This window comes from Protopterus annectens, chromosome 4.part1 (genome assembly GCF_019279795.1).
Source record: "Protopterus annectens isolate FY-2018-M chromosome 4.part1, PAN1.0, whole genome shotgun sequence".
Taxonomy (NCBI): Eukaryota; Metazoa; Chordata; order Ceratodontiformes; family Protopteridae; genus Protopterus; species Protopterus annectens.
In genome coordinates this window covers 589,284,027-589,298,586 of record NC_056734.1, presented here as the reverse complement: position 1 = coordinate 589,298,586, position 14,560 = coordinate 589,284,027, and positions in this window count along the sequence as shown.

Below are 14,560 nucleotides of genomic sequence, written 5' to 3'. Positions count from 1 at the left end.
ACAAAGGTATGTGTAACATTACACATAGTAGCTACTGGTACTTTCCAGTGACCCCCAAAGGGGATATTTTAGTTGTGTCACACGCATTAGACTATACAATACTACATCAGTTTTCAAATGCAATGCTACAACATGCAAGGGATCATATCTGTTTCTCATGTACCCCAAAAGAAGAGAGCAAGTACCATGCAGGATTTGTTTTTGCAATTGCACACTTCCCTCGAGGGTTCTGGGCAATAGATTGTGCACACATATAAATAAACCTCCCACCCAGTAAACAAGGAAGATGGTACATCAGTAGAAAAGGATACAGCTCTCTAAACTGTTAGGTTGTCTGTAATGTTCAAGGGATCATGTGCAATGTCTGTGCAGGTAACCCAGGTGGTTTTCATAATAAACACATATGGCACACCTGCGAGCTGCACAGATGATTTGCTAGGAGTGACTTTCCACAAGGGCATCTAGTGGGGGATGCAGGTTATGCTCTGAAGCTCTGGCTCATGACACTCATGAGAAACCCACACAACCCATCAAGCAAAGATACAATGAGGCCTACACTCAAGCTAGGAATATCATAGAATATGTGTTTGGACTGCTCAAATTAAGGTTACATTATCTAGACACGTCAGGATGTGCCCTGTAATATGACCCAAATACCTCTGCCCAAATACTCACTGTCAGTGCCATGTTACATAATATAATTCTCAGGAAACATCTTCAACAAGGACAGTAAGGGGCAAGACCACAATTTCAAAGACTGCAGGCAGGGCCAGCAACAAAAGCAGCAGCAGCTTCAGCAGCATGTACAGATGAGGAGTCTGAGAGAGAACCACCAGCTGGAAATGGTGTTAGCAGATGGACACATGCTCAGTATGCCCTAGCTCTGGATAAGAGGCAAAGAAGAGCACACACACTCACTACCTAGGTCAAAGCCTATGATCCCACATATAAACACATATGAAAAATGTTGTCTGTCAAACTCCACAACCTCTACTTAACCATGTATTGACTGTGTTCTGATAGCCCCAAGGACACAATTTGTTTTGCAGTAATAAGAAGATAAGTGTGGAATGTGTAAGGAAAAAATAATTATATACCTGAGTACTCTCATATGGAAATATGTATATGCCTATAAGCAGAGCATTTGTCTAAAGTGTACACTTATGTCAATATTAACTTATATGAATGGTATTTGTGTATACATCTATATATTCTACCAAGTAATGTGCACCAAACATTTTACTTGACCACTGTCTATAAACCACTGAACAGGTCAATTATACCATCGTTTGCAAAAATATAGCAATAAACCAGACTGAAACTCCTATTCCTTAGACTGCTTTGCTTAAAATACTAACTGAAGAACAATGAGGTTCAACAGTTATATAAACAACCATTCATAAATGAGTATGAATAAGAAATCAAAACCTTTTCTTCTGCAATACATATTAATAAATCCAAACTTGTGATTAAGCAACTGGAAGCTATCTACTGTGTGCATCAGACATATATGCAATCATAAGTCACAATGACATGTGCCAAGGGCAGGGCACAGTCATCATCATCATTTGCACAGGGTGGTTGGGGGTGTGGCAGGAGGTCAAGGCTGACACCAAAGAAATGAGTGTGTGCAACTAAGAAACACATGTATTTATTAAAGCATATAGTAGTCATAGCCAGTAACAAGAGATGTATAACATTCTCAGCAGTACAGTGCAGTTTCCAAGTATCTGAGGTGGTGTAGGCAAGTTATTTTTTTTCAGTGTGTGTGTGTGTGTGTGTGTGTGTGTGTGTGTGTGTGTGTGTGTGTGTGTGTGTGATTATCTGCATGAACACAACCAAGCACTTTGCCAATACTATGTCCTGACATCCTGGACACATGTGAGCTGAGCTATGTAGATAAGTCAGTTAAGCATTGTCACAGCTGATCATGAGAACTATCTCTGCCAGGAATTGCACTGCAACTTCCATGGGACTGGTAGAATTTGGGGTGGTAACTGAAGGTGAACAATGTCTTCTGGATGAGATCACATCATGACTACATCCTGAACTATGACCCCGTGGCTTATCACAGTTTGGTGTGGACACTACAATCACAGAAGGAACAGCAGATGTGGAGCCACTACAGGAACAGGATCTGGCATGGCCAAGTCAGTTAACACAAGAAGATGTAGTGGTTATCTGGCCATATGTATGCCCACTCTACCCTAGCAGACATTCCATCACAGACATTTTGTCTGATTCAGTGTACCATTCATCCTATCCAAGGAGTCACCTACATGGTCCAGGATGTCACATATGTCTGAGTGCATGATGTTTAGTACTTGCACTATCTCTTTCAAAGCTGAGGTGGAAAGTGCCTTTGCCTCCATTATGGCCCTACACATATGTCTGGCAGCACCTAATGGCACACCAGCATCATGAAGAGTGTGGACAGCAGGCCTCCTCTGAGAACCTCTATCAACCTTTCTGTGTGTCACCTCACCTTTAAAATGGCTACAGGAAGAATAGACCAGCTTTGCAACTGGAGTAACCACACTACCCTAATTAATCGTGCCACCCTTAATGTTTCCTATATCAGAATGCTCCATTGCTCCATGACATTGTATGGTTAGGCATACTGACTGTGCATGAAATTTGGGAAGGAGATATGGGAACCACATACTCAGTGTCAGACTGACCCTCTGAACCCCAGGACTGTGCTTCTTCATCACTGCCATCATCATCAGAGGCTACTGATACTCTGAGATTAAGTGGTAAGAGTTCCACAGGGCCACTGTCAGTATCACCTATGATAAATACAACAAAGAAAAATTAGGGAATGGAACTAATCAAAACTTTATTATATGAAAGGCATGTTAAACTATAATGGATGCTAAAAATACAAATATTAGTCTCAGTTAAACCTAAATCGACCTTACATACAAAAATAACAATAAAAAGGTGTGCTTACAATCTGCAGGTGGTCTTGCAGACTGCAATCCACATGTCCATGTACATAAGTAAGGAAAAGGAAAGAAGGCTGATAAATATCAAAATGCAAATGAAACAAGAATCAGAGAACAATTTTCTTTACATGTACAGATTAAGAATCATGTCATACAAAAATCTACTGACCAGTTGAATCTACCCCCAAACAGTCTTCTCTCTCTCTTCTACTGTGTCATCTAATGCCCCCTGAAGTCACCTATTCCTTGGGAACTGCAGCTGCCCTATGGCAGCAGAGGTGACCATATCACTTGCCTTGTGTCATATCTGGAAGTAAGTTCTCAAATGCCCTCTGACAACATTAATGTCAGTGACCACCTGCTGTCATATCCTATCTCAGGTAGATTTGTCACATCTACCTCTCCCTAACAAAAAAGCTTAATGGTGATGGAAGGCCTGAATAATGACCTCATTTTCTGCATCAATGAATGGCTGATTGCAGAGTACAAATGTCTTGTTTGCCAAATACCTGTATGAGATGAAACAGAAAACAGACAAAATTAAATTTACAATTTAATGAATAGCATTGTTGTGAACTCAGTTATGTATGAATATATGCAGCCATCATACACACAGCAATTAAAAAGGTAATGCTCCCTATGACTACACACAAGCTAAGACAGCCCCTGGCCCCTACAAAATTCTTAAAATAAAAATTACAACAGTTCTATAATGCAGACATTTGTGTAACTGTGTACTACATCATGGCATTAACAACAATAATAATAATTCACAATGTCCAAGTAGAAACAAAGACAACTATTATAGTGCCTTTTCCACTGGTGTAGAGGGCAGCCAGGTACATATCACAACCTTAACAAATTGTATGAGCTATTGATGTAAAAATACTTGGCCTTGCTATGACATTAAACAACACTCTTTTTGCAATAACTGTTTAAATTCCAATAAAATAAAACTTACACAATTATGTCAGGTAGCATTCTTTGCCATACTTTGTAATGCAGACAGTTTATGGATATACTATGCCAACAGTAAATGATAAAACATGCAGACAGATAAGACAATGGTTGTATTTGGCATTGCAATTCATCCTTACTGTTAAACTAAACATTCTTAATGTTACACTAAAAGCATTCTGCAGAAAAATAGCAGCATATCTTGCCAAGAAAATAGATTTGAAAGTAAATAAATCTCCCGATGATGTATTTAGCAGCATTGGGTTCTCTGAATCCAGTCTCCACACTATGATACAAGTTTCTTAGCTACACAATTACCTTTATATTCTGCAGACTCAGTCTTCTGAACATTGTGAGTATGCAAATGAGGTGTTAGATCATTATCATTCCTGAATAATATAATTTGCACTAAGGGCAGGGAAATAAACATGGTGTAAGGAGTTACATGATTGCATGCACATGCCCCAGCACTGCAAGGGCAAGCACTGAGAAAAGTTACTTGCTAATGGTTTACATGTGTCAATGATTAGTCTGACTGCATGAACAATCAGAGTTTCACTGTATCCCCACTCTGTTGTACACTTACTGAGGGGGTGTCTTAGAGAAGAGACATACCAAAAAGCCTGAAAGTGGATTGACTGAGTTAAGATAGCAACATTCCTAACATTCAAGTGCAGTTTTTATGAAAACAGTAAATGCATCTTACTAAGAAATGTGCATATTCAAAGGAGTGCATTACCCATTGATACGTCTACCATATCCAATAAAAATGAGATAGCATGGCTCTTAGGATAGCAAAGAAAGAACAGGGCACCTTTATATAGAGAGGAATACAGCTGTAGTGTTTGCACTCTTCAGTACTTGGATATCCTAACTCTTGCCAATATCCAACTCACCCACAAATTTACTGTCAAATGAGAAAGGACAACTTTCATAACTTGTTGCACTTTCTATATGACTTGATACAATGGCACATATGAAGTACATCTAAACACTTTTTCCTTGCTAATATATGTCCACTTCTTTGGCAAATATGGGAAATAATCTGACATGATTGTTCTTAATACCCTGGCTTGATGGTTCAAATGCATGCAAGTTAATGTTCCAAGATAGCAAAATTAAGAAAACATCAGCAATGCACATTTAAAGTACTTGTTTTGAAATATGTTCTTATTTTCCTTTATTCTGTGTATACCATTTGGCATTGTACTCCATTGACTGGCAGCAGTCAGTAGCAGTAAAATGGAGTTCACTTACCAAGATAAAAGCTGACAATTTTAATTTGGAATGCCATCAGTAGAGCAATTCAGACTGGCATTGATGCACTTTCCTCAGCACTCTGGATAGTACAGAGTAAAAAAATTCAAGCTGTTACATAACTATCTATGTGGCATAAGGTGTAAATGAACTGAGCTTAGAGAAACAGTACAGGTGAGGCAGGCTTTGAAACATGTTTATAGATAATTTTATTGATGAGGGCTCATAATAAATATTGACATTCATTTTGGTGTATGAATGTGCTAAGGTGGGAAACTCAAGTAGTGTCAGTATTGAGTAAACCTGACACAGAGATATACCATTTGAAATTATGTAACTATTAATTGTGTCTGCTGTGTGAAAAATGAAGGCATTTTGCTGTTCTCTATCCCTGTTTCCATTAGCATGGTTTATCTATAGTCCTGCTATTGGGTGACACAAATATTAGTAATGATGAGACAAGGAGATGTGAGAAAGCTGAATGTGTCAGTGCAATGCACTAGTAGCTCTGTTCATTCTTATATATACACTTTGATTGATTTAATGTTCCTTTCAAGTGTTATCCAAAACAATTTTTGTATTTTTTTATTCTTGCTTTCAGCAGTTTTGTACCACTTGGCAGAATGCAATCAAGTTTCATGGCTTAAGGAAAAAGTGGAAATTTTGATTTGGCTTAACCCTGGCATCAGTGTGTGGCCTTCAGCACACTGTATACTAATGACTGCCTAGAAAGCACACAGCAGATGCCAAACTCTGTGGCACAAGGTATAATGAAGTGAATTGAGAGAAATAAGACAGATGGTGCTAAGTTCAAATTCTGTTTACAGATCATATTTCATTGTTTTCAATATGGACTCCTTTTTTTGCAAACTGAATTTGTGTGCTGCTTGACATTGTGTCAATAGGGTTTACCACTGAAGGAAAAAAGTAAACATTTTAATTTAGGCTGCCTTCAGTATCCTAAGCACTTCATATAGTGAAGATTGCAAAAATATGTACCTGTTATCTATCTGGGTCTGGGGAGCAAGTGCTGAATACATTGATTTTGGAGAAGACACAGATTTGCTGTGGCGTTCATATTGTTAGTAAGGATTTTGATAATGGTGCCACCTTCAAGGATAGACATGCACATTTGAAGATGACTTAAGTGTGAATTATAAATTATGAATATGTTACCTATACTCCTTCTGACTTGATGGTATCAGTGTGTTGTATAAGTAAAATCATCTATACTTCTTGATAATAGCATGATATCAGAAATAGTTTCCGAAGTGTGATAGCAGAAACATATGAACATGATGAATGTTGCCTTTTCCTGAAACAGTCATGAGGTGTAACACAAGTTATGATGTTGCAAATCAATGCTGAAAGTAGAATTCACCTTTAATTTTTACTTTCATAACAACATTTCTCTTCAGTAAACTGATGAGATTATTCTTTCTAAAGTGTGCTCTCACACTTCAAAAGTCAGATATTTCCTGTGGCACTTGCATTTCCTACGCTGTTCTCTAGAATGTGAAACTGGAAAGGAGATTCAAATACAGCAATGATTTCCTTCTAAGAGTGTGGGATTGTGACTATAAATGGATTCAGGGTTATTTTACAACATTGTTGTAGTGACAACATTTACAAAGCCAGATGGCTGTAAAAGTCCTTTTAACACATACATCTTAGCAGTACATTGCTGATTTCATCCCTTCTTAGATTCTGTATACCTCACTTGTACTCAGAATTTTTATGGGGCACTAGCTGCCAATGCTGTGCTCAGTACATTATATAACCTAGATAAGTAAGTAGTTCAAATGCATCCTTGCTTAAATACTGCCACCATGATTACTGTAATACACAATTATATACCTTATAATTACTGTTATGTACACCATTACTTATGAAATGTATTTACAATACTACAGTGTTAAACTAGCAATTTCTAACATCCCCAGAGTACATACATTTTTGGCAATACAATGATTACATAATGCTTACAGAACTGCATAATCTCATGGTTGCTATACAACTTCTCCTTTAGTGCATGACATTGATACTGTTCTTTGTAGCTTGTGCACCTGCAGTTCAGCTGTGAGCATTTCTTTCACTCCCATGCTGTGAAAACTACTCTTCAAATACATGCATAACATCCAGCTATACAGTGTTATTGTGTGCTTTGACCACTTTGTATCATAAACATCCATCTAATAAACAGTGGTGATGTTATAAATTCAAAGGTGCACTGCCATAGTTGTACAGCAATATGTCATGTGGCACTTGTGATTCAGTCATTAATCTCCAGCTTGTGATCTTAGACTGTTATCTCAAATTCAGCTATTACTGCTCAGATTATGTTTTGTCAGTCTTATTGTGACTGCACATGCTGCTAACACTGTTATCAAACACATCATGCAGCATACATGTATAGATGTCGATGCCTCTTGCAACAAGCTATGATAATTTCTCACATAGCAATGCTTTTATTCAAAATAATAATGACATGTGACTACATTTTCCTTCTGTAAAATTAGTTGAAAGCATTCTCATCTGTCATGAGGAAATAAGACAATATTCTTTATGTTGTTGACTTACTACAGCCACTGCAGGCACACACACATATCCCTCACAGAAATAACATGAAGTACTGACATACCTCACCGTTGCACTGACCATGATGCATTCATTCATTACAATATCATGTATTTTCTATAGGCAAATGCTCAGGTGTTCTAAATCCTCATTCACTGACTGTTAGCATTGTGTGGCATACATGAATGGAATCCAGCATAGTTATAATGTGTATATTTACACTGGGAGAGGCCTCCCCCATTCCTTTTAGCTCACAGTGATTGTTTGCAAAACAATCGTATGATATAATGACTTATCAGAGGTGGAGTGTCACACTTGTCATGAGACTTCCACTATGATGTGTTTCATTCACATGTCATTAGTGAGTAGACATAGCTTCCTGCTGAATTATTGAAAAAGACAATATTATATGAACATACTGACATTATACAAAAATACATTGGATCTAGTTATGCATGTCCATTGTTATGCTGAACAATGATATATAATCACTTGTTGAGCTTGCATGGTGGTGAAACTGTTAATAGAGGCATGTTCTGCTGTTAGTTCCCCTGTGGCATGTGCTTTGAGTACTGGCTTGTATAGCATACCTACTCAGATAGAATGTGGTTATATTCTGAGACAGTGTGTGTACTACCTGATGGAAACAGCATCCTTAGCAAAGAATCATTGGCATTATTCTGCTCAGTGGCATGTGGCAGTAACATGCATAGCTCCTTTTGAGCATTCTGACTAAATCAGATTGTTGAAGTTACATTTACAGCTCCTTTCTTACTTCACACATTGATTTCAGATATTTGTGACAGCTTCCATTCCTGTCTCCTGCATTTAATACAGAGGTCTGTAGACAGCCTACTATAATAGGCAAGATTATGAATCTGGTAACATCTGTCTGTCAGACAGCAGCGGCTTACACACAAAAAACAATTATGACACATTCAATGGCTTGTCCTACAATGTAGGGCAGGTAAGTTCCGTAGGATAGGAAAGTGCTGTAAGCCATTCAAGTATGTTTTTCATGACACAACTGATATAATGATTTTTATGGTGTTCATGATAGATATGCATCTCAATGATATCTGTCCTGACATGTTTAAAAATGACAAGTGAATGTTTATTATGTCATTTATTGCTCACATGTATTACTTATTTCTGAGATAAGTATGCACTGTATTACATGTCTTTATCCAAACATTGCTTTATTGCTGCAATTCATTTCTTCATACTGTACAACATTATGGCTGATGAAGGCTTTCAAAAACATTTATTACTGTATGGCATGCTGGCAGATCATCAGAAAGTGTGATTGATAATAATCAGAACTAAATAAGAGTAAATAATATGTTTTATTTTTAACTCTATTAATATAAACAGTAAGTAACATTCCATTGTATATACTTCTTACAGCTTTCTCTTACATTTTTTTATTTCTGCCTCACTCCCTTTTATTGTCTACTCTCTTTTTCTTTTCTTTATTAATATATAGAAATGCTTTAGACTGTGTGGGCACAGTGAATAATAGGATTTGTATGAAAATTGAGTTGGGAGAAGAATGCTGAGTTTTATTGCTTGTTGGTAATTTTGAGTTTAATTTCACTTGCATAGAGGCTGTGATGATCTGTGGAATACATTGTGGAGGTTCTGTCATGTTTAGATGCATTTACACTGCTAAATGAATGTTTGTCACTAGTTTTTAATAAGTTTCCCGCCAAAATGTTAAGAGAGACAATCTGGGATGTGGGCTGTCTTATGCACAATGTCCTTGAGCTACCTCAGAATCTTCAAATCACAGAATTCTCACAGAGAAACTGAAAGCAGTTAGTATAAACATTGAAAAGGTTATCACACTGACACACCACAGATTCAGGAAAAATACTCTGTTCATAAAATATGTCAGTTATAATGAGTTTAAATGATGTAGTTTCTTGTAGTAAGTAAATGTCTTATTTTAGAAGTCATAAAAAATGAAACATTTATTTAAATGTTTTTGAAAATCTACTTAACAGCAGCATAATAATCTGTGTTAAAAATTTGTGTTCCAAACATATACTTTACTATAACTCATTTAATTCATCTGATTGACAAACATAAATAATCTTATAACTCTATTCTGGAAGAAATGTCATGTGATATATTTTAAAGCAGTAGGTTAGCATGATTGTAAAATCTGGTTACCAATATGTGTTTGCTGTGCATTATTTTGTATAAAGCAGACAGATTTATTCTAGGGACAGCAAGTAGGATAGTGCTCTACTAACACACAACTCAGTGAGATCAGATATATATATATATATGTGTGTGTGTGTGTGTGTGTGTGTGTGTGTGTGTGTGTGTGTGTGTGTGTGTGTGTGTGTGTGTGTGTATGTGTGTGTGTGTGTGTGTGTGAGTGTGATGGCTTTTTTTTCTGAGAATCTGCATAACTATCCAATATGATTTATAATAATTTCTATGAATACAATATTTTACTCTATTGACAAAATGAATGTTTGCCACAAGTTTTAATAAGTTTCCCGCCAAAATGTTAAGGGAGACAATCTGGGATGTGGGCTGTCTCATGCATAGTGTCCATGAGTTTCCTCAGAAGCTTCACTCACAGAATTTTCACAGAGAAACTGAAAGCAGTTAGTATAAACATTGACAAGGTTATCACACTGACACACCACAGATTCAGGAAAAATACTCTATTCATAAAATATGTCAGTTATGATGAGTTTGGATGATGTAGTTTCTTGTAGCAAGTAAATATCTTATTTTAGAAGGCATAGAAAATGAAACATTTATTTAAATGTTTTTGAAAATCTACTTAACAGTAGCATAATAATCTGTGTTAAAACTTGTGTCCCAAACATATACTTTACTATAACTCATTTAATTCATCTGATTGGCAAGCATAAATAATCTTATAACTCTATTCTGGAAAAAATGTCATGTGATATATTTTAAAGCAGTAGGTTAGCATGATTGTAAAATCTGGTTACTAATATGTGTTTGCTGTGCATTATTTTGTATAAAGCAGACAGATTTATTCTAGGGACAGCAAGTAGGATAGTGCTCTACTAACACACAACTCAGTGAGATCAGATATATATATATATATATGTGTGTGTGTGTGTGTGTGTGTGTGTGTGTGTATGTGTGTGTATATGTATGTGTGTGTGTCTGTGTTTATGTGTGTGATGGCTTTTTTTTTTTTAGGTAATAACACAGGTGTTTCTGAGAATCTGCATAACTATGCAATATGATTTATAATAATTTTTATGAATACAATATTTTACTCTATTGACAATAATGAGTTTAAGTAAATGCTCATATACAAACAATTCAAGATTTTTTTGGAAGCTGTTGATAGAATTCACATGACAGAAAATAGATGCATCTTAATGCATGTAATGTCTGAATCATATTAGCCAAAGTTTTTGATTTAAATGAATGTTAGAACATAATTTTCTCTCCTCTTGATTTCTAACATTAAGATTATTTGAATGTTATTAGAATTCAAGTGTTATATATTACATAGATCTATACAATAGTATGAACAGTTTTAAAAAAAAAAAAAAAAAAAAAAGTTTATTTTAGTTTATATGATGCTGTTTTACCAAATGTGTAGTTTTGTCTTGATAGATAATTGAATTGAAAACTGTTAACCTCAGTTAAATATAACTAGTATTAAATTGATAAGGTGGTAGCTGAGGTACTGTTGCTTAGGGTAGAGGGTTAACTTGAGTAGTAAATACTGCTCTAAGTTGGAGTTTTCAACTCCAGGCGGGATGCAAGGTTTAATCCTTACATTATTTTCACTTGTTCATTGTTATATGTATATAGTTTTGACATCCACAATATATTTTGTACACTCATTGTCACTACAAACAAAATTGAATCCTATACAAAATCCCATAAGAGATTTAATAAATACAGCTATATTTAAAGGTACACCTAAAAGAGGAGATGTAACATTATTTATCTTGTTATTTGTTATTTCGATCATAAGATTCTTGAGTTTTAAAAATGCCAAATGACATCTTTAAAAGGAATTTCTTTAAACATTAATGGATTGAATAATCCATGTAAAAGGGCAAGCCTAATAAGATACATTAATCTACACAAGGCCAATCTAGTCTTCCTGCAAGAAACCCATCTCTTGAAAAAGATATTGATAAACTAGCCACTAATAAGTATGCAGTATTGGTTAGTTCAGAGCACACTCAGAAAAAAGAGGAGTGGCTATTTTATGGAATAAAAGTATGCCCATTCCTAAAACCATTAAGTCTTATCAGGATGACAAAGGAATGTTTTGTATGGTTACAATACAAATTAATGGGAAGACTTACACTTTAATTAATGTATACTGGATACCTGGAATTGGTATTAATACAGTGAAACATCATATTGATAAGATCATATCATTCTCTATAGGGGATATTATTTTAGCTGGTGATTTTAATTGTATACTACATGAAAGTGATACTACCACTATAAAGAAAAGAAGAATTACATCTAATGCAAAACATTTAAATGATTTTGCTAATTCTTATCATTTGAATGATATTAATAATTAGATAGAGTCAAAATCATTACCATACACCTTTTTTTCTAACAGATACAAAACTTATTCAAAAATAGATAGGGTCTTTATTTCTAACCAGATGGTAACAGATTTAATTAATTCCAAAATCATTTCATGTCCTATATCTGATCATAACTCAATTGTTTTTGAATTCATGATAAAAAATACTCATAAAGTTCAGATCAAAAGGATACCAGCATACTTAACTCAGCTAAAAGACTATAAAGAATATATACTTTCAGAAGTACAACATTTTCTAGACATAAATAATACTCCTGAAGTCTCCATTGTCTATGTTTGGGATGCCTTAAAATCATATCTATATGGACAAAGTATCAGATGGTATAATAACAAAAGGAAATCTTGGGATAAGGAATTGTTAGATATTCAAAGTAAACTAGACTCTTATAAACATAATAATAAAGAAAATATTATGGACAAGAAAGTTATTGAAGAAATAAACAAACTAAATGAGAAATACAAAGAAATTTTAACTCATAAAGTTAAAATAACTTTAGAGAAATACAAGTTTTGTCTTATTCAATAAGCCCCAAATACTTACATAGACTTAAAAATAAAACAAAAAGATTGAATAAACAAAACCATATCAAAGAAATCATTTCTCTAAGGAAAAAGAATGTTTCTAGTATACCAGAAATACTGGATGAATTTAGAAATCACTTTCACAAGATTAACCATAACAACATTAACATGGAACCTAAAGATAAAATAAAGGAGTTTATAACCACAAACATGAATAAAAAGCTTAATAAACAACAGATTAAACTATTGGACAAGAGTATTTCATATACAGAAGTTATTACACAAATAAATAAGCTTAAATCAAACAAAGCACCGGGTAATGATGGTATTATACCAGAGATATATAAAATCATTTCTAAAACTACATATTCATTAATACATAAGGTTTTTATTCTGGCCCAAACTGAGTTAATAACCCCCCCATCTTGGCAATATACATTTATTTCACCAATTTTAAAACCTAATAAAGATCCAACTAGATGTTCTTCATATCGACCCATCTCATTACTTAATGTTGATTATAAAATGTTTATGAGTATTTTTGCTGATAGATTGAAGACAATTATCCCTGGCATTATAGACATAGATCAGACGGGCTTCATTGTAAATAGAAATACTTTTGATAATATAAGAAGAACTTTAACATTAATTGATTTTGCAAATAGGAAAACGAAAGATTTAACACTTATTAGTCTTGATATAGGTTCAGCATTTGATTCAGTAAGTTGGGACTATCTGTTTACCTTACTGAAGTGCACAAATTTCTCTGATGCATTTGTAAATTTAATTGAGCATTTATACAAAGGAACGCTGGCTTATATTAAGGTAGGAACATATGTTTCACAAAAATACCCATTCTTAAAGGTACAAAGCAAGGATGTCCACTTTCTCCACTATTATTCACTTTAGTAATGGAGCCTTGGGCTAATTTGATTAGAAACAGTACTGACATAGAGGGTTTTGAAATAGAAGAAAATACAACATCAAAATTCAACTTTTTGCAGATGATGTTCTAATTACATCAGCAGGATCTAATTCTTCTATGCAGTCTTTATTTGATAAAATGATGAATTTTAAAAGTATTTCTGGTTTAATATTCAATGAAGAAAAACTAAAATACTACCTATATATACACGAAAAATACTCTCATTAGTGATTTTACTAAATATGTACCCAACTCAGGTCAGATAACTTATTTAGGCATAATACTATCTAAAGATATTAAATCTATTATATATAATAACTATAATACCTGTTTTCTTAATATACAAAATCTTTTTAATACCTGGAATAATATGTTTTTACTATGGAGGAGAGACTTACAATTATTAAAATGATAATATTCCCCAAGATTTTATACTTAATACAATCAATAATACTTTCACCTACAAAAATAACTATCAAGAAACTGAATACACTAATGTTAAATTTCTTATGGGCACCTAATAGACCTAGGATTGCATTAAAGAAACATACTAATAGCTGGTCTCAACGGCGTATTTCTTTTCCAGACTTTAATTTATATATTATCTCTTCTATTATAAAAGTTATTACTTTATTAATAGATCGGTCATATGTCGCAAAATGTAAAGATTATTGTGAGCTAATTAGTATGCACTTCATGAAAATCTCCTTAACACATAAAAATATGATTATAAATAACTCCATGTTGTGGTTGCTAAAGGAATTTTGTACATCACCTATTACACCTAAA